The 22343-nt window shown below is 31.0% G+C and overlaps 1 pseudogene; it reads left to right on the top strand.

Moving 5' to 3' along the window:
- Window positions 1–12829: 12829 nt before the first annotated feature.
- Window positions 12830–20064, top strand: LOC120115364 (annotated as a pseudogene).
- The last annotated feature ends 2279 nt before the right edge of the window (window positions 20065–22343 follow it).

Here is a 22343-nt window from a genome sequence, read left to right as displayed (position 1 = left end):
CAAAGAAAGAACACTCAAGAATACAATTGAGCACAATAAGTGTTCTTGAAAGTACAAAGAATATTGAATGAAATAGGCTTGAAAATGCTCAACTTGAGGTTTGGTTTTCTCTTTGATTCTCTCTTGATTCTTGTTGATACTTGTTTCTGTTTTTGATCAATGGCTTCTAAGCTTGTTTAAATACACCTTCAAATGATTCTGAACATTGGGGATGCTTAGTGGAAAGGAGGTTTCGATTTATGAAGGAATAAAGAACTAAGGAATTTAAGTGAATGAGTCTAAAGAATCAACTATGATAAGGTTTATATTGAGGTGTAGATTATAGGCTTGTTTTGGAAGTATACATGTTCAGTTCTCAGTAGAATTGAGAAAAAGTTATGATGTATTCCGTAACTGGGTTACCTTTGAATATAGAATTGTGTAGTATTTAACCAAGATCATGTTTTTCATACCTGTTCCAAATGATTTTTCAGTGGATAAGTATGTGGAACTATACATTAAAGAGATAGATATACTTTATGGAGTATCAGTTTTAATTGTATTGATGGGATCTAAGTTCACTTCAAGGTTGGAATTATTTGAGTGAGGCCTTCGAAACTCGATTATATTTAATATATTTTCCATCTATAGTTAAAGGGTTGGTCTGATCATGTTATTCAGATTTTAAAAGTTATGTTACGGCATGTGTGATTGAGTTTAAAGGATCCAGAGAAAATTTGTATTCTATATTGCCAAACATAAGTGTGGATTTTCTAAAGTTGTATTCCTTTGCCATGTAGACTCGTCTAACAGGATAAAAATATAACCAATAATTATATTTCTACGACCAAGTTGTTGGGACAGACATAATACTTCTTTAGATTGTTAAGTGTCAAGAAAATGTTAAAGTGTTGCAAAGAATATTGACACAAGTGTAAGGTTAGTATGATTAAAATCGGGAAAAGAATATGTTTTCGTGCAAGAGAAAAAGTTCTAGTTGTTGCAAAGTAATTAGAGGATTAAGTAAGAAAGCAACTGAATTTCGGTCTTGAGTTGGTAATATTTGTAAATATCGGATGTGATAACACCCTAATTACTTGAGGAATGACATTATATTATGTTGATCTTAAAAGTCAAGAGTATGTGTGAAATTGAACGAGTGGAAGAAGGGAAAGTGATCACACTTCTCCCTTTTAAAAACATTTCAACACTTAACATTTTTCCCCCTTTTTGTTAAATGAAAAAGATATTTAAAACATTTGTAAACAAGGTTTTGAAAAACATAGCCAATTGATTAAATATATACATATAGCTTAAGCTGCTAAGATCACAATCAAAAGAGAGATTAACCATTAGTTCCATAAACAATATTCATAATTAAATGTGAAATGGCATAATTGGTCATATATATCTAATGATGCAAAAAATAAGAAAATTCAAACACCAAGTATTTGGAGCAATTTTGATAGTGAAGAGAGAAAGAGGAGCAGTGGCCAAGAGAGAGTTTTAAGAGTGTTTTGAGAAAATGAGGAAGAAATAGGGTTTTATCCAAAAACCCGATGGATGAATCGATGCATGGCCTTGTGCATCGATGCACATTCAAGGCGTGCATCGGTGCACCTTCATGGTGAATCGATGCACATTCAAGGATGCATCGATGCACTGTTATGTGTATCGATGCATGAAGCACAAAAATGTCAAAAATCTGTTTTAAACACTCAAAATGCTAAATTAATTAGCTCTAGTGGTATTGACAACTCATATAATGAAAATTAATCATGTTCAATCAATCAAATTAATCCTTAAATTTCATTTGAACATAAAATTAATTTTCACTAAGCAACATAAACTCCCCCTAAATAATAGCAATGAATGCAATAAAAAATTACCATTATAAGCATTTTTTATTTATTATTAAAAGTGCTAAAATTATTTTAAACACTAAGTGAAGATAGGTTCGTTAAACCTAATTCTCTTCTAAGTGTCCAAAAATGTTTCTTGTCTAAAGGCTTTGTAAAGATATCCGCTAATTGATGCAAAGTATCAACAAATTCTAGAACTACATCTTCCTTAGAGATATGGTCTCTAATGAAGTGATGTCTAATTTCAATATGCTTAGTTCTAGAGTGTTGGATGGGATTTTTAGTGAGACAAATAGCACTAGTATTGTCACACTTGATAGGAATGATATCTACTTCAATTCCATAGTCGAAAAGTTGTTGTTTCATCCATAAAACTTGTGCACAACAACTACCAGCTGAAATGTATTCCGCTTCAGTGGTAGATAATGCTACACAATTTTGTTTCTTTGAAAACCAAGAAATCAACATATTTCTAAGGAATTGGCAAGTACCGGAGGTGCTTTTCCTATCTAATTTGCATCCTCCATAATCCGCATCAGAGAAGGCATGCAAGCTAAAGCTAGAGTCTCTAGGATACCAAAGTCCTAAACTAGGAGTGTCCTTAAGGTATCTAAAAATCCTCTTAACAGCTAGTAAATGTGATTCCTTAGGGCATGATTGAAATCTAGCACATAAGCAAACACTAAACATAATGTCCGGTCTACTTGCAGTTAGATAAAGCAAATAACCAATCATTGCCCTATATAATTTAACATCCATACATTTACCTCCTTCATCTAGGTCAAGCTTTGTCGATGAGCTCGTTGGAGTGTTATGTGGCTTCCCATTTTCCAGTCCAAACTTCTTGAGCATATCTTTGACGTACTTAGCTTGATTGATGAAGATGCAATCTTTTCTTTGCTTGATTTGGAGTCCTAAGAAAAATGAGAGCTCCCCCATCATGCTCATCTCGAATTCGCTTTGCATTAGCTTAGAAAATTCTTGGCAAAGAACATCATTAGTAGAACCAAATATTATATCATCAACATAAATTTGAACTACTAATAAATCTTTACCTTTATGTATTTAAAAACAATGTAGTGTCAACCTTCCCTTTTGAAAAACCTTTTTCATTTAAAAAGTTTGACAATCTTTCATACCAAGCTCTAAGAGCTTGTTTTAAACCATAAAGTGCTTTCGTCAATTTAAGAACATGATCCGGAAATTGTGAATCTTTAAAACTTAGAGGTTGTTCCACATACACTTCTTCTTTAATAAAACCATTTAAAAATGCACTTTTAACATCCATTTGATATAATTTAAATTCATGAAAACATGTAAATGCTAATAACATTCTAATTGCTTCCATCCTAGCTACGGGAGCGTATGTTTCATCATAGTCTATGCCCTCTTCTTGAGTATACCCTTGAGCAACAAGTCTAGCCTTGTTTCTCACTATATTACCACTCTCACCAAGCTTATTCCTAAATACACATATAGTACCTACAGTAGATTTATTACTAGGTCTTTCAACTAGTGTCCAAACTTTACTTCTCTCAAATTGATTTAACTCTTCTTGCATAGCCATAATCCAATGTTCATCATTTAATGCTTCTTTAATATTCTTAGACTCTATGCATGAGATAAATGCAACATAATTACAAATATTTCTAAGAGAAGATCGAGTTGTTACCCCTTTGGATAAATCACCTATAATCTCACCATCCTTGACATAGTTGTATTCCCTTGGGTAAGAGACTTCCCTTTCTTCAATGGTTGGATTCTCGAGAGGATCATGAGTTTCCTCATTTTTCGTTTATTCCTTTGATGATGGTTCTACAACGTCATGTCTAACGTCATTTGTATTTATAACACCTACATCATCATTCAAACAAGAATCCTTCCTTGGAAGGAGATTATCATCGAAAACAACATGTATAAACTTTTCTACAACTAAAGTTCTTTTATTAAATACTTGATAAGCTTTAGAACTTAAGGAATAACCCAGAAAAATTCCTTCATCACTTTTAGCATCAAATTTGCCAAGACTGTCTTTACCGTTGTTTAAAATAAAACATTTACATCCAAAAGGATGAAAATAGCTAATGTTAGGCTTTTAATTTTTGATAATTTCATATGGAGTTTTCTTTAAAATATGCCATTACTCGATTAAAACATAACAAGCAGTATTTGTGGCTTCCGCCCAAAAATATTTTGGCAAATTGTTTTCACAAAGCATGGTTCTAGCCATTTCTTCTAAAGTTGAATTTTTCCTCTCAACAACTCCATTTTGTTGAGGGGTTCTAGGTGCTGAAAAATTATGGCTAATATCATTAGAATCACAAAATTCAGTAAATCCAAGATTTTCAAATTCAGTTCCATGATCACTCCTAACACTAGTTATAGAGTAACCTTTTTCATTTTGGATTACTTTTGAAAACATGATGAATTGTTTTAATGTTTCATCTTTAGTACTTAAAAATAGAACCCAAGTATATCTAGAATAGTCATCTACCAAGACAAATGCATATTGTTTTCCACCCAAGCTAGTAGTCCTAGTTGGCCCAAAAAGATCTATATGGATCAATTGTAATACTCTACTAGTTGATACATCATTAATGGATTTAAAAGAAACTTTCTTTTGTTTTCCCCTTTAGCACAAGCATCACAAATTTTATCATTATCAAATTTTAGTTTAGGCAACCCTCGAACTAAATCACCTTGAATTAGCCGTTGCAAAACACTCATACTAGCATGTCCTAGTCTCCTATGCCATAACCAACTATCATGCTCATCCTTAGCAACTAGGCATAAATTAGTCATATCAATAGAGTCTAAATGCACCATGTATATGTTTCCTATTCTATGACCATCAAGCATAATTCGATTAGATGCAATGTCAATAACTTTACAACTACTGGTTTCAAACATGATATTGAATCCTTTATCACATAATTGACTAATACTTAAGAGATTATTCTTTAATCCATTCACATATAAAACATTTTTAATTTGTATGGAAGAGGTATTACCTATAGTACCTATACCTTCGATGTGACATTTTGAATTATCACCAAAAGTCACTTCTCCTCTATTTTTGGCGTTAAGTTCTATGAACCGGTTTTTGTCTCCGATCATGTGTCTTGAGCATCTACTATCAAGGTACCATGAGTTTGAATTTGTTTCCCGTGCCTTGTAGCAATGCTCCTTTCCCTACAAACATAGATTAATTTCTAATTTTTGGTACCCAAATTCTTTTGGGTCCATATTCATTAGTTTCCAAAATCCTAGTCCGCTTAGGTATCCATTTGTGTAGGATATCCTTATCTTTAGTAGTAATGAGCTCTTTAGGAACCCATATACTTCTAACGATTTTTCCATTAGAGGTTCTTCGGGGACCTCTATGATTGTAGTTTTTAAAACTTTTTCTAACAAAGTTGGATTTTGAATTTTCTCCATTTTCAAAACGTTTTGTTCCAACTTTATCAAAAGAAGTTTTAAGATCATCAATTTTCTTTTGATGATCATCATTGACCTTTGAAAGTAAATTTTGCAAATCCAAATTTTTCTTTTCAAACTCTTCTAGTTTGATTTGCAAATCTTTGATTTTACTTTCAAGATCGTTGTTGGTTTTAGATATAAGTTTATTTTTAATTTTGAAACATCATTATTATATTTTAAAAACAATTTCTCATAATCCGAAGCCAACTCATTATATTCCTCTAATAACTCATCATAAGATAAATCATCAAATTCAGATGAGTTAGAGGTTACCTTAGAATCTTCCCCGAATGCCATCAAGCACAAGTTTGCTACTTCTTGTTCCTCTTCATCGGAACCCTCTTCATCACTCCATGTAGCCACATGAGCCTTGTGCTTATATTTTTTGATTGACTCTTTCTTTTCAATTGTGGGCAATCATATTTGACATGCCCCGACTTTTTGCATTCATAGCAAATGATATGGTCCTTGCATTCATAGCAAATGATATGGTCCTTCTCTTTTGGTTCATTTTTGAGGCCTTCATTTCGTTTGAATTTTCTTCCTCGGTAAGGTCTCATCATTTTTCTGAACCATTTGGCAAACAATGCCATTTCCTCGTCATCGTCATCTTCATCCGAATCACTCTCATCTTTTGTGGATTTGATAGCAACTCCAATGTTTTTCTTATTCTCCTTCTCCTTTGGTGTCTCATCAATCTTATCGAGGTCCACCTCATATTCAAGCAACATTTCATGAGTGAGGAGGGAACCGATTAGCTCTTCAAGAGTTAAGGACTTTAGGTTCTTAACCTCGATGATTGTAGTCTTCTTGGATTTCCATGATTTTGGAAGTGAGTAAACTAACTTCCTCATAAGCTTTTCGTTTGGTATGATCTCTCCATATGATTTGAGACCATTGACAATCGTTGAGAATCTATCCGTCATTGCTTTGATATCTTCATTTGGTTTCATCCTGAAATTTTTATAGCTATGTGTTAGAAGACTAATTTTAGATTCTTTTACCTCGTCGGTGCCTTCATGAGTGACTTGTAGTTTATCCCATATTTCTTTGGCGGTTGTACAAGATAAAACTCTTCCATATTCATCTGGTCCAAGAGCACAAAATATGATATGGATGGCTTTGGAGTTGAGCTAGAACATTCTTGTCTCTCCTTCACTCCACAATCTTGGATGAGTGAGAGGTTTGATATATACGTCTTCTACAACATTCCATGCTCCCATGTCACTAGCTTGAATGAAATACATCATCCTATTCTTCCAATAGGAATAGTTAGCCCCATTGAAGAAATGAGGCTTGTTGACGGGCATCGAATCGAGACCGGAGTCGACGATTTAGAGTGGTTCGACTTTCTCAACCAAAGTCTTCGTCCACTACCTTAGCTACCCACACTAAGGATTTTCCACAAATTAACTAATTTGTCTTTCTTTTGAGGACAAAGAGTAACCTTACAAATCCCTCAAGAATTATACCCTAAATTCTTGAGAACACTCTCTCCCAAAGAGAATAATACAAATTTTGCAAACTTACAAGAAAATCCTCAAAAGGCAAGATGTTTGCACAATTCTAGAACAAAGAAAGAACACTCAAGAATAATACAATTGAACACAATAAGTGTTCTTGAAAGCAACAATGAATATTGAATGAAATAGGCTTGAAAATGCTTAAACTTGAGGTTTGATGCTTTCTCTTTGATTCTCTCTTGATTCTTGTTGATACTTGTTTCTTGTTTTTGATCAATGGCTTCTAAGCTTGTTTAAATACACCTTCAAATGATTCTGAACGTTGGGGATGCTTAGTGGAGTCAATAGAGCCGTTTAAGTGTGAAAACAATTAATAAATTCAATTGGGAATGTTAGTGCATCGATGCATACCCTAGGTGCATCGGTGTATCAGTGTAAAATTCAAATATTTTTGACCGTTGGACCCTTAGTGCATCGATGCATCAAGTGCATTCGATGTTTCAAAATAGCCAAAGTGCATCGATGTATGGCTGGTGCATCGATGCATCAAATGCATTCGATGTTTTCATAAAATCCTCAGTGCATCGATGCATGGTATGTGCATCAATGCATGAAATGCATTCGATGTTCAATTTAATTCATGGTGCATCGATGCATGGATTGGTGCATAGGTGCATCACTCTGAAAAATTGATTTTAGGCTTGATTTTGGTTCAAAATACTTTGTGAAAATTGTTTCAAAAATAAATTAAGTATAAAACACAATTTTACACGTTTAGTAAGGTTTGAATTTGAACTTGAAAGACTTGGAGTATTAATTTGATATTCGATTAAATAAATCGAATATACTTAGAAAATCATTTGTAAAATCTTAAAATTCATTTAAACTTAATTTGTTATATCGAAACACAAAAATGTTTTCAACATTGTTGTTTCTTGTTATTGATGAATAGCTTCTAAGCTTGTTTAAATACACCTTCAAATGATTTTGAACGTTGGGGATGCTTAGTGGAGTCAATAGAGCCGTTTAAGTGTGAAAACAATTAATTAAATTCAGTTGGGAGCGTCAGTGCATCGATGCATACCCATGGTGCATCGGTGCATCAGTGTAAAATTCAAATATCTTGACCGTTGGACCCTTAGTGCATCGGTGCACTAAGAGTGCATCGATGCATCAAGTGCATTCAATGTTTCAAAATAGCCAGAGTGCATCGATGCATGGCTGATGCATCGATGCATCAAATACATTTGATGTTTTCATAAAATCCCCAGTGCATCGATGCATGGTGTGTGCATCGATGCATGGATTGGTGCATCGGTACATCACTTTGAAAAATTGATTTTAGGCTTGATTTTGGTTCAAAAATACTTTGTGAAAATTGTTCCAAAAATATATTAAGTATAAAACACAATTTTACACTTTTAGTAAGGTTTGAAATTGATCTTGAAAGAATTGGAGTAATAATTTGATATTCGATTAATTAAATCGAATATACTTAGAAAATCACTTGTAAAATCTTAAAATTCATTTAAACTTAATTTTTTATATCGAAACATCAAAAATGTTTTTAACAGAAAGGGAGGTAATGACATTCCCGGTAATATACCCCAAAAAATCTACTATTGATAATAAAACATTATCGGAAATGAGATTCCTGACCAACCAAACATGGGAATGTGGATTTTATTCCCATGGGAATCCCACATTCCTTGATCCAAATGGGGTACCCCTAAGATCTATAGCAATATTGATAAGCAATTCAATACATGTAGATTGTATTAGTTGCAAGTCAATGAACCAATAAAAATATACTCTTGGGTGGCATATGTAATTCGAAATTAACAATAGCAAATAATATTTAATCAATTACGATATAGTCATAAAATCGACTGAACACTATCTTTTAACATCTCCAACTTGATTTAATTAGGAACCAAATTGATAATATTTCACAAATGATTAAAATTAATACTTTTAACTTAATTTGAATATCATATAATTAATTAACCAAATTATTATTTTAGAGACTAACTTATCATTAAAGTTTAAATCATAAACATCATAGAATAAATAATAAAAAATAAATTTATAGGTCATATGATCATCATCAACATTTAAAGACTAACTTGAACAATCCTTAAACATTCATCGTTGATGGAATCAATGTCGTTCATACGATACTAACATTGCCTTAGAACAATACCAATACTAGATGAACAATATTGATAATAAATTATTTTTTCAACTTTAAAGCTCAATTTAGTATTGATACCTTGTCTCAATCGATACCATACAAATTCAATATTAATAGTGACCTACTGATATCTTTTTAAGATTATAGCATTTTGATTCTTCTAATGGGTATTAATACTCATATATTTAATACTGATATCACTGATGTAGTATTGATAATCTACGTCAGTATTGACAAAAATCAATTCAAAATTCCTCATTAAATATGTAGTATTGATACCATCTGTTTTGATATCGATACTATATGTATCAATAAACCAGATCCATATTTCAAACATGCTCCAAAGTAAATCAAATTTGACCTAAATTTATGTAATATTTAATATAATGGCATACTAATGCAACATATAATCAATTTCATTCATATTTAAGCTAATATGTATTTTTTTCATACTTTGGATCATATAGCAAATCTTACCATTTTAAATATGTCATTTTCAAACAAAACCACATCAGTATACTTCTACATATATCACTAATATATTATTGATCTCATTACAACATACCAACAATACCAACCTAAGCACATAATAAAATACATTAATATAATAATAGATTTAAATAGATACCATTTTATATAATAATATGTTTACATAGATACCATTTTAAGAGCTTTTAGTAAATATTTTTACATTGATAAAATGATGATGACTTCCGTCACTAGATGCAATCCTAATTCACTAAAAGAATACAATGTCTTGAAACCAATAACAAACAAAACAAAATTATATAGTTTAATAAGATAATCATGAACATAACAATTTTGGATGAAAAATCTATTTACATAATTATAACAATGGTAACTTTGATATCATTAACAATAAACATAACAATATTCATATTTATTAATATAACAATGACAATAAATACAAGTTTAATGATACACTTTCAAACAATGAATACAATGAATTCTTATATTACTATCAATAGTGCAAATAAAACACAATAATGATCAATCCATATGTCAATGTTTGGACATAAGCCCAAACAAATCATCAATCCTCCATCTCTAATAAATTGAAGTCTTACAATTATTTATAAGTATGTAAACTCTATAACATGTCAACTGTATTTTAAAATAAATAAAATAACTATAGGAACAATAATACAATATCATAATTTACCAAATACCATTTAAGCTGATAAATGCATATATGCACAATAATATCATTCTTGATTTTTTAAAATTTTAATTCTTTATTTAAAGATTAAACAATCCCTCGATCTTTTAATTAAAATTAACTATGTCTTTAATCACGAGAAAAAATAATTGTGTCATCAAACTCGATTAAAAGATCAATTTAATCCCTATGTTACATCATCATTCACACATAGACTATCACATCAATATAGTTTATTATCATATTAGTTTCATTAATTACTATATCAATTTATAATGGTCAATATTGATTAAATGATAAAATTAATGTAATTAAATGAGTTTAAGAAGAAAAAAATATAATTAAAATATAAAAGTAATTTTTTAATTTAAGATTATTATGTGGACAAAATATTCTTTTAATTATATATAGATAGATGAGTCTACGACGCATGTTGCACACCGCAACATACAATTAAAACGACGTATTGAAATGTATCACAAGCTAAATTGTCCTTATTAAGTAAATATTAAAAAGGATAAATTATACGTTTAGTACTTATACAATCATTTTTATTTTGTTTTAGTACCTAAACTTTATTTTTTTTCAAAACCATTAACACTTATGTGACGTGGCATGACATGTCAATTTTTTTATTCTTTTAATTTCTACATCATTTTTATTTCTTCCTAATTATTTTTTAATTAATTTAATTCAATCAATTAAATGGTGACATGTGTTACCAATGATGATGATAAAATAAAAGAAACTATTCTTACTCTTATCATGAATTAAACTTGGGCTTCTTACATAAAATACAAGGCACTCAACCGTTGAAGTAAGCTAGTCATTTATATTAATTTATCATATTTTGTATTTAACTTATATAACAATATCACGACAAAATCAATATTTTCTGATGATTATAAAATTCGAATATGTGACACTTTAAATTAATGATCGAAAGTTTAGTCATTCAACTACAATGTGAATTTATTTTTATTATATCAAACTTAATACTTACTTGTATCATTATTAAATTAAAGAATGATTTTTTTCACTTTATTTGGAAATAAAAAAAATTAAATAATTACTTTTATGTATTTATAATTTTTTTATATAAAGTTATTCTAAAAAGTTTATTTATAATATTATGTAAATATTTTAATATATTTATTTATTTATTAAAATCATATTATTTCTTTGTTTGAAATTATATTATTTTTATATTATATATTTAATTTTAATTAGTATTGTACAAAATCAAAGTAATAGTTGGATAGTAAACGTATAATTTACCCTAAATTTAAATTATTTAAAATTAAATATATAATTTAAAAATAATATTAATTTAAATAAATAATTAATTGAATTTTAAAAATAAATAAATATTTTTTAATATTATAAATATACTTTTTTATATTTATTTCATATAATTTTTATTAAAATATATGAATTATTTAATTATTTTTAGGCAAAAGCGTAAGTTTTACTCCAATCGACCCAATTTATCACTTTCGCCCTTATCGTATTTTCGCATAAATTTAACAATTGAAGTTGTTCAATTGTATCATTCTATACTCTACTCATAGCACAAAACCCTAAATCATAAACTCTAAACCTTAAATCATAACCCTATAACCTCTAAACTAGAAACCTTAAACCCAACTTGGGGTTTATAATTTAAGATTTTAAGTTAGGGTAGATATAGAGTGATGTAATTGAACAACTTCGAGAGTTAAATTGATGCGAAAATACGATAGGAACGAAAATGATAAATTGAGTCTATTAAAATGTCAAAGGTGACCTTAAGCCATTTTTTTATTTCTAAATAAAGTAAAAAAAATGAAATTTTAATTTAATAATGATATAAGTAAGTATTAAGTTCAGTATAATAAAAACAATTCACACTATAGTTGAAGTGACTAAGCTTTCGATGATTTATTTAAAGTGTCCCAAATTTGAATCTTATAATCATTGAAATTTTTTATTTTTTTTGTGTAATTTTAATATAAGTTAAATTCAAAATGTGGCGGAGTTTACTAAAATGATTAATTTAGCTCAATGGTTGAGTGATTTGTTTCACACGTAAGATACTCAATATCAATTCATACTAGGAGCGAGAATGTTTCTATCTAATTAGTTGATGATATGTCACTACCTAATTAGTTGAATAAAATTAATTAAAAACTACTAATAAATAAAAAAATGATGTAATAATTAAAAAATAAAAAATTGACATATCATGACACATAAATATTACCATCAATGATTTAAAAAATATTAAAGTTTACATATTAAAATTAAATAAAAATGATAATTTAGATGCAAAACTATAAATCATTTTTAATATTCACTTAATGAGAATAATTTAAACACTAACTAATGATACGTTTTGGTATATCATTTTAATGATATATTACAATATGCACCGTGTAAATTTTTTCATAAATATATAATTAAATTGCAAATAAGTCTATATGTAAATTTTTAGACAACTAAAGGCAAAGGTTTCCAGTTTCCGCCTAAAGAAGCCAAAGAAAAAGACAGCAGAAGATAAGAACGTTTTGTCTTCCAAAACCGTATTTAATCCACAGTCCTTAAAACCCCCACAATTGTCACCGTTAATAAACCGCGACCCACAGATTCTACTGCCCATGATTAAACAAATTCTCTACAACTAATCACTCGATAATTCCCCTTTCACGTTTCTCTGTATAGCTGCTTTTCACGCGCTCCCAACTCCCAAACAGATCTCCCTCTAGTTTTTCTCCGTTTCCTTTCCGGCAAAAGAACCACTGAAGATATTCCCGAAACCCTATAAAAGACCTGGTTTTTGATTTGAAACCAGGTCTTATTTATAGTGAATTTTTTTGTATCAATTTTTCACATTTTATGTTAGATCTCTTCATTATCTGCTTTCGTTAGTTTCTTTCTTCTTCTTCTTTTTTATTTTTTTTCAAGTTTTTTGTTTCTTCTCCTTGAAGCTTCGTTAAGCCTCATTCATCTTCCCACAATGAACGACCTACTATCGGTAACGCTTTCATCCCTTTCATCTATGCTTTTTTACTGCTTTGTTGTTGATGCTTTATTTGTTTTTGTTTGGATCTAAGTTTTTTATTATTATTTTGAGTACTACGATTGCTTCATTTTGCAAAAAAATTTTGGATCGTGATTAATATGAAAAAAAATTATTATTTGGGGATTTTAGTTTGGTTTCTTCTGTCTGGATAATGTGAATGCTGAACCTTGTTATTTAGGATACTGTTGAGCTTATTACTGTAATAATTTAATTAAAAAATTTCAGATTTATTTAGTGTGCCTTTTGTTCACGAAATGTACGATTATCAGTGGGAATATAAGATTAATAGGGAATATGATTATTGGAAATGTTGTATTTTGTATTTGGTTGGTTTAACAAGAATGTAAGATTACTGTGTTTGGTTAAATGAATAAAGGATTATTGGAATGTATATTTGATTAAATTATCTTTATTATATATTAATTTTTTTAACAAGTTAAAAAATATTTATATATTTTTTTAAAAAATTTAAATTCATAAAATTTATATAATTTTTTTACAAAATTTAAAATATAAAAAGATTTAATTAAATGATAAAAATTTTATTTTAACCCTTGAATTTTATATAAAATTTTAATTATAGATATTTTTTGTAAATCTAAAATAGTTTAATGATAAATTTGTAATTTAACCTTCGTATAATTTTTATTATTCAATGACAGAAGAAATATATTTTTGAAAAAAAAATTAAAGGTATTTTAGTCCAAAACGTCGGTAATCCAACAATATTTGAAGAAAGAGAAGTAATGGCATTCCCGGTAATATATTCAAAAAAATTCATTATTGGTAATCTTACATTACCGGACTAACCAAACGGGGAATGTGGATTCTATTCTCATGGAAATTCCACATTCCTCCATCCAAGCACTCCTTAGAGGTGTTTTAAAATTATTTAATAATTATAGGAGTAGAATTAGCTTACTAGAACTTATAGCTTAAACTTGTAAAAAAGTATTTTATTTTATTTTTTAAAAATCAAACTTTCAAGGCTTAAACATGCCAAAGGTCCCTGAAGTATTTCAAATTTTTAATTTTAGTCCCTATATTCATTTTTGTCATATTGTTTTTGTACTATCTCTTTATTTTAAAATATTGTTCCCTCTCTAACTTATGTTCAATTTTACTGTTAATTGCTAACCTGATAGCTATAAAAAAGCAAAAATAACTTTTTAATTCTCTACGTTCACATATCAAGCTGACCATTTAAAAGTTTTAAACTTGGAGGATTGAAAAACTGTATCGTTCAACAAATGATATATTTTTTTATTTATTTTCAAAGATTAAGGATCAAAATGATAAAAACTGTAAATGTGGGACTAAAAAGGTTATTTTACCTTTTATATCTACCAGGTCAACATATACAGTAAAATGAATAGAAATTAGGGGTGTGACCAAGATTTTCAAATAAAAAAAAATAGTACATTGACTCAATTTTGCAAAAATAAAGTATAGGGACTAAATTTTGAAATAGTACAGGGCCAGACCTCCTAGTATATTTAAACCATCTTTCAGTCCCTATGTAGTTTTACTTCGCTGTCTATAAATTTGCTTCTAGTTATAATTAGGGGCTTAGGGTCTTTTAAGATGGACATCTCTGTACTTTCTTGGTTTGTTTGGAATGACCAGATAATTAAATTATGCTTAATATCAATTAGAATTTAGAATAGCTTAGTTATATTTTGCTTAGTTGTTTTTGTATTTGTTGCAGGAGTCATTCGAGATCCCACGAGGTCAAGGATCTCAAGGTGGGGATATCGAATTAGGAGCTCAAACGAATGCAGATGAACTAGGCCTTCAAAATTTCTTTAAAAAGGTGCTCTGGACTTCTTGATGGAAAGTTTAAGTTCTTTGTATGCTACAGATATGAACATAATTTCGACTTTTATTTGTCTCTCCTGTTTCTTCTCATGATATTTTATGTAGGTGGATTTAAATTCTTTGTTTTGGTATAATGCAGCAGCTTGAATAACTATTCTCATACAGCCCTTTGTCTTGACCAGGTTCAAGAGATAGATAAACAATATGAGAAGCTTGATAAGCTTCTCAAAAAGCTTCAGGTATCTGATCAAACACCTTTTCCTACTCCTTATGTGACACCAAAGCTTCATGAATCTTTGGGTTTTCTATCTCTACTGTTTTGTTCGCTACTCTGAATTGTAGGAAAATTTAAATATTATACTTTGCAAAGCTGACTGAAAACCTTGACCATTTCTTACCTTTTAAGTCCTTACGGATGCACTAGACTAAAAGAAAGAAAAGCTAGTATTCTGTTGGACCTTTTTAGAATCTTAATAGAGTTGGTCTTAGTCTTGGTTCCTTGATTTTCAAAGTCTTCTTTCAAAAGCACAAGCACTAGGATCCTACTCTCTCTCTCTCTCTCTAGCCATAAGACCTAAAGAGTGAGATTATGAAGGAGTCTATCCTAGCTGGTTGAATTCTGGTGCAATTTTGCGTTTTTCATCTTGTATTATGAATTCATGGCCAAGATAATTGTACGTAGTAACACAGGTTGATGTTTAAAAGTTGAAACTTTCATAAAATAATTCGGAAGATGATTTGTGAATGATGAATCTTGTAATTAACATTACTGGGTATTGATTAAGAAGATCTTATGATGCATTTTCTATGCAGGATGCACATGAGGAGTCGAAGGCAGTGACCAAGGCCTTCCATGAAATGTAAGCAATAGTTTTTTGTATGTTCTCTTACATTCTTAGTTTCACTAAAGATGCAGCATGTAAGAAAAGGAAAAGCATGATGAAGCCTGCTTTAGTATCTTTTAATGACTTTGCTATTGAAGTTTATATATAGTCTTTTCTTTATGTGCTTGAATTCGGGTACATTGTCTTGAAATCAGTTCTTATGCTGGATGCTATTTTGTCTGTAGCTATTAAACAGAGAATGGAAAAAGATGTAGATGAAGTTGGAAAAATCTCTCGTTTTATAAAGGGGAAAATTGAGGAATTGGATAGAGAGGTAAGCTACTTGCTGCTTTTATTTTGGTTATTTGCAGCCGATAGGTTTCTTATTTCTTTTTCTTGATGTTGGGTAGAATTTAGCCAATAGGCAGAAGCCTGGATGCGGAAAAGGAACAGGTGTAGACCGGTCAAGGACTTCAACAACTCTGTAATATGCCATCCTTTCCTAGTGTTTCATATCCCGTTTTAATATACAATAAAGCTGTTATAATTGATTACTAGTTAATGTCAATCTAAACTAAACTTAGCAGAAGTGAGCTATATTTTATTTTCCTTTCTGTGTTTAGTTTGACAAAATCTTATTGGTTTTAAGGATCCAGGGATGTTTCCTTTTTTCTCTTGATACTTTAATAAAATATATATTCTTCCTTCATACAGTATTGGAGCATGTGTTCTGCATTTTATATCTAAAAGTGTTTTTATATATTTTCATGTAAGGGGCATATGGCTGAATGCGGGCTACAAGTTAATGAAGCTTGTTTTTGTACTATATTTTTTGAAAATTACGTTGGTTATGGTTTTGGTTCATGATTAGGGAAGTATTTAATTCTTAACCCGAAGTATAGTGTTGTGTTCTCCAATGTATTAATGATTGCACACCCATCCTCCCCAGCCCCTAAAAAAATGTAAGTTTAGGAATGATCCTAATTTTACGTGGTCGATTTGTTCTGCCTCTATTGCAATCCTTTTTAAGCTTTTGGGCTTGATGGTATTTTATCATATTTTTGTTATTCTTCTTGTAACAACCAACAACCTTTTTGTTGCAGGTCCTTGAAAAAGAATTTGAAAGACAAAATGGCTGACTTTCAGGTTGGTCAGATATAGATATTTTAAGATGTTACATGGTTGCTCAGTATGTGCTGTCATAACTTCATAACCTCATTATGCTATTTGTATTAACTATTGCAGACTCTGAGGGAAACCATCCATCAAGAGTATCGGGATGTTGTTGAGAGACGTGTTTTCACAGGTTGAGTTCTCACCCGATACTTCTTCGTTAATTGCTATGATATGGTATTATAGGGAGCTAATATTCTTCTTTACTGGCTGTTATGATTTCCAGTGACGGGTACAAAGCCAGATGAAGAGGTATGATTTACTTTCACTCCTGATATTATGAATAATTCTCCATCATATTTGGCACATAACTGATTGTTCAGCAATGTACAGACAATTGAAAAATTGATTGATACTGGAGATAGTGAACAAATATTCCAGAAAGCAATTCAGGAGCAGGGACGAGGCCGGGTTTGTCTTAAGTTTCCTTTTTCCTTAATTAATAGAATTTTCTTGCTTCTGTGATTTCAGGAATCTTATATTTGTCTTTCATACCTAGGATCGACTTTTTTCTTTTGTAGAATTTATTCTAAGAATATGATATAAACTAGGGGTAAGCGTTCGATCGAGTCAAGTCGAGTTAAAAAATTTCTAATTATTCGAGTTGACTAGTTTTATTTTTCAACTTGAAGTTGACTTGAATTTCGATTCGAGTCAAGTCAAATTTTCGAGTTTATGTTTATCTTTAATTGTAAATCTTTATAATATATGATATTATTTTTATTATAATTTAAATGGTCTTTTATAACCTATACAATAAATATATTTCTTTATATTTTTTTATATGTGATACATATATCATAAAAAGTCGAGGAATTCGACTCAAACATGAAAATCAATCTACTAATTACTAAAACTTTCGAGCTATTCGAGTTGTATTTTGCAACTCGATTTGAACTTGAAATTTTTTCGAGTCGAGTTTATGAAATTACAACTCGAAGTCAATTCAAGTCGAGTTTTTTTATCGAGTTTTCAAGTCGCTCACCCCCAATATAAACTATTTCAATTTTCTAAATTGAACTTTTATAAAGTTGCTTGAGTTTTGATTTTCATTATATTCTTCCACATGTTAAGCCATAGTGATATTTGTTAATAGTGGGATTTTGATTTGGTGGAAAATATGTTATTAGAAATTTGCTGTGATTAAATTAATTTTTGGTGTGCTTTGTAGATAATGGATACCGTATCCGAAATTCATGAGCGCCATGAAGCTGTTAGAGACTTGGAGAAAAAGCTTCTTGATCTACAACAGGTACCGAATCAGTTTGTTGCCTTAAGGTTCCACCATTTTGATAAAGATAATCAAAAGGCATAATTAGGGGTGGCAACGGGACGGGCGGGGACTGTTTTGAATTACCCATTCCATCTCAAACACTTGTGGGTACAGTTTTGGGGAATTCTCATTATATGTTTTGGGGATTTTTTGTCCCCATAACAATCTCTTACGAATCCTTGTGGGTTTCGGTTAATCCCCATCTCAAAAAATAAACAAACATTTTGAAATCAATGCAACTTCTAAAATTTGTAAGATATATAAGATTGTCTCAAATTAGTCTCTATCTATAATATGAAAGTTTCAAACGTTAATTTTACTCTAACACCAAATGTGTATATACAATCTTAATCATTTTCAATATCAACAAATCAATATATATTAAATGAAAAAATATCTAAATATCAATTTTAGTTCCATTGAGATATAATAGTGGCAACAGGAAATCTCACATATATTTTTCTAGGATTCCCACAGTTATTTTGTAAAATATCGGAGATCCATACAATTATTTTTCTGGGATCCCCACAGTTATTCACACAGATATAGTTCGGTTATCTCTACTGTTCGATTATAGCAATCTTTGTCATCATCCCATTTGAGCTTCATGGATAAAACTTCCCCCATTCCCTGGTGAAGATTTCGGTTATTCTCTATCCCTGTCGGTTTGGATCCCACGATTTTGGTTTTTCCCCACCTGATTGCCACCCTAGGCATAATGTCAAAATTAGCACCTAATGTTTATTAGAATAGTTATTTTGGCCTGAACATCACATTTTAGAGAAAAAAAGCATTAACATTTGACTAAATAGTCATTTTTGACTTTTATTCTTTTATTCTGGAGCATTTTGTTCCCCAACATTTCATTTTAGTATAAAAAAGTCCTAATTTTGGAGTGTTAATCGTTTGTTAACCAATGGTTCCCATACATGGAGGATTTTTTTCAAAATGAAATGTTAGAGACCAAAATTTGCCAAAAAAGAATAGAGGTTAAAATTACCATTTTAGTAAACTTTGGAGGCTATTTTTGGTTTTGCCTAATTAAACTATGAAAATTTAATTCAGGGTTTTGACTTGTCCCCTCTTGAAACTTCTTAAAGCTTAATAACTCATTGAATTGTTAAATGCTTTTGGAACGAGTCCCATTCAGAAATTTTGAACAAAGAATCACCCCACTTATGTGCATTTAGGCAAATACAAATCAACAATGTTTTGAACAATGAATCACCTCACTTATGTGCATTTAGGCAAACACAAACAGAAGCATGAAAATACAAATCATCAACGAAGATCATATGCAGAGGACATTATCGGAATTGATAATTAATAATGCAAGTTATGCAGATTTTTGGACATGGCGGTGCTGGTTGATGCAAGGGGACATGCTTGACAACATAGAATCTCAGGTAATTGATGCAGCCTTTTGGAATCTGTAAACCTTGCAGTCGAACGTTCCACTTATCGTTTCAAGCCCTCAGGTTTCGAGTGCAGTGGATCATGTGCAGTCGGGGAATACAGCTCTCCAAAGAGCGAAAAGTTTACAGAAGAACCAGGAAGTGGATGTGCATTGCTATCATCATCCTTCTAATCGTTGTAATTATCGTCGTTGCCGTGATCAAACCCTGGAGCAACAACAAAGGTGCTTAGATTGTGTTTTCATTTTGTTATATAGTATATATATACATACACGCATTATAGGAATTCCATCGATCCTTTGTGGGCTGTGATGTGAATAATTTGAGGTCTATATTACGAACACCCGTGTTATTTTTCGTCTTTGTTTGGTTTGAAATGCTGTCATGATTGAAGTTTGAAAAGATTATGTTCTTTAAATTGTGGTACTTGCAAAAAAAGATGGATTGGGTATTTATTGGTGGTGGTTTGTATTTCAAAAAATGCAGAGTCTGAAATCAAATCAGAGAGGATGCGGGTTGGCCAAGGCTAGAAGGGACGTTTCGTATGCTACCACTTGTCGACTCAAATATGGTCTTTCATTTATTTATTTTTCACTTAGAAAGGGGATATTATGCATTAACAACATTTCTCTATGCAATTTACACTAAAAAATAAAAATTATATAAAGTAAACAGTGAAGCACACCCAGCCCAGGGCTTTCAGCTTCTCTAATGACAAAATCTATCCTCCAACCTCCACAAGTGTTAGAAAAACTGATGTATAAAGACCGTAACTACTATTGGTTTCTGTAACTGCAGATTCACACCATTTTACTAAGCAAGGGCATAAAATTTGACTATTTATCGATCTCTAAAGATTAGGGGACTGCCACTGAAATAAAATAACGACTATAGCTGTTGGTCTTACCTAGAGATGAACATTTGTCGGATTTCAATCCGATCCGGATCGGTTTTTATCCGATCCGGTTTTTTCTCATAGAAAAAAACCGGTTTATAAGATAACGGTTCGGTTTTTAACGGTTGGAGGGCCGGATATTAACCGGTGTAACCAGTTCGGTTTTAAAAAAACCGGTTTTTTAAAAAACCGGGTTATAAAAAAACCGATTTTAATATTCCAGATTGCTCATAGGGAATCGATTCCCCCCAAGGGGGCTACCGATTCCTCACTGAATGGTTTGACTCCGAGATTTTCAGAATGCTCGGAGGGAACCGATTCCCCTATAGGGGGTACCGATTCCCCCCTATTCAACGGTCGAAATATTTGAATTTTACACTTAGGGAACCAATTCCCTATGAGAGGAAACCGATTCCCTATGAGAGGGTACTGATTCCCCCACGCTCCAAGCATTTTTATTAAATTTTCACACTTAAACGGCTATTTATCTTCATTAATTATCACTAACGGTTCAGAAGTGATTCAAGGTGTATTTAAGCAAGCTTAGAAGCCATTGATCAAAGACAAGAAACATCAAGCAACTAGAATCAAGAGAGAATCAAAGAGAAAGCATCAAGCTCAAGTTCGATAAATCAAATTAATTGAAATACTAACAACATAATTGAAATACTAATTAACTCAACATAATTGAAATACTTAATACTTCCAAGTTTGATAAATTCAAATACTTAAAAAACTTCCAAGTTCGATAAATTCAATACTTAAAAACTTCAAGTTCGATAATTGAAACAAAGTTTACGATAATTGAAATAAGTTATAAAATAAACTACATTGCCATCTCTTCTTCATCATCTTCGCCTTCTTCGTTTGGAGGGGATATTCCAAGTTCGACTTCTTCAATGTGTAAGGTTTGCTTCCAAATCGGTATCAATTGCATCTTCTAGGGTGGTGATATGTTGCTTACGAGCCGCTCCATCCAAATAATCCTTTAAACAAATGCATACTTCCACCGACTCGGGACTTAGTCTTGATCTCGTTGCGATAAACCCTGCCACTAACAGAAAAAGCGGATTCCGAAGCTACCGTAGAAGCTTGGACGGTTAATAAATCAGGGCCATGGCGGCTAGAATCGGAAATTGTGCTTTTTTCTTTCCACCAAGCCAAAATATCCAAACTTTCAAACTCTTCAAATGTCATTTTGATAGAAAATCGCATGACATGTAATTTCCCAACTCGCTATTGGGGTGGTAGTACGTGATCGTTTGGATTGGGAATTTACAAGAGTGTTAAAAAGATTCAAATTTATGTTACTTGGACGTCTACTAGATGATTCATCATTCATTCTCATTTGATCGTGTATTACACTACTTGATCCATTTAGTTAAATAAATTGCAAACATGTCTCGAAAATATTTGTTAAAATAATTTATTGGTTTTGGACAAAGTTGGGTTCATCATCGGTTAGATTAAAAGCAAACGCAATTTGTTCAATTAGTGTTTCAACCCACCAACATTTAAGTGGGTTTAAAGCGGCGGCACAAGTAAAATGGGGGGAATCTCCTTAAAATATTTTAAAAGTTTTTCCTTCATTGCAAAGCCAATTCTTGAAAAACTTCGGTTTCAAATTCAAAGTCATTTAGTCGGGTAGCCAACAAAAATATTTGATTAAGAACAACGGGCTAGTAGGGTAATAAACACCGGATAAAAAAGTTGTTGCATTTTTAAA

This window comes from Hibiscus syriacus, unplaced genomic scaffold (genome assembly GCF_006381635.1).
Source record: "Hibiscus syriacus cultivar Baekdansim isolate YM2019G1 unplaced genomic scaffold, ASM638163v2 tig00110263_pilon, whole genome shotgun sequence".
Lineage (NCBI taxonomy): Eukaryota > Viridiplantae > Streptophyta > Magnoliopsida > Malvales > Malvaceae > Hibiscus > Hibiscus syriacus.
Note: the sequence above shows the minus strand (reverse complement) of the source record. Positions and strands in the feature narration are given on the sequence as shown.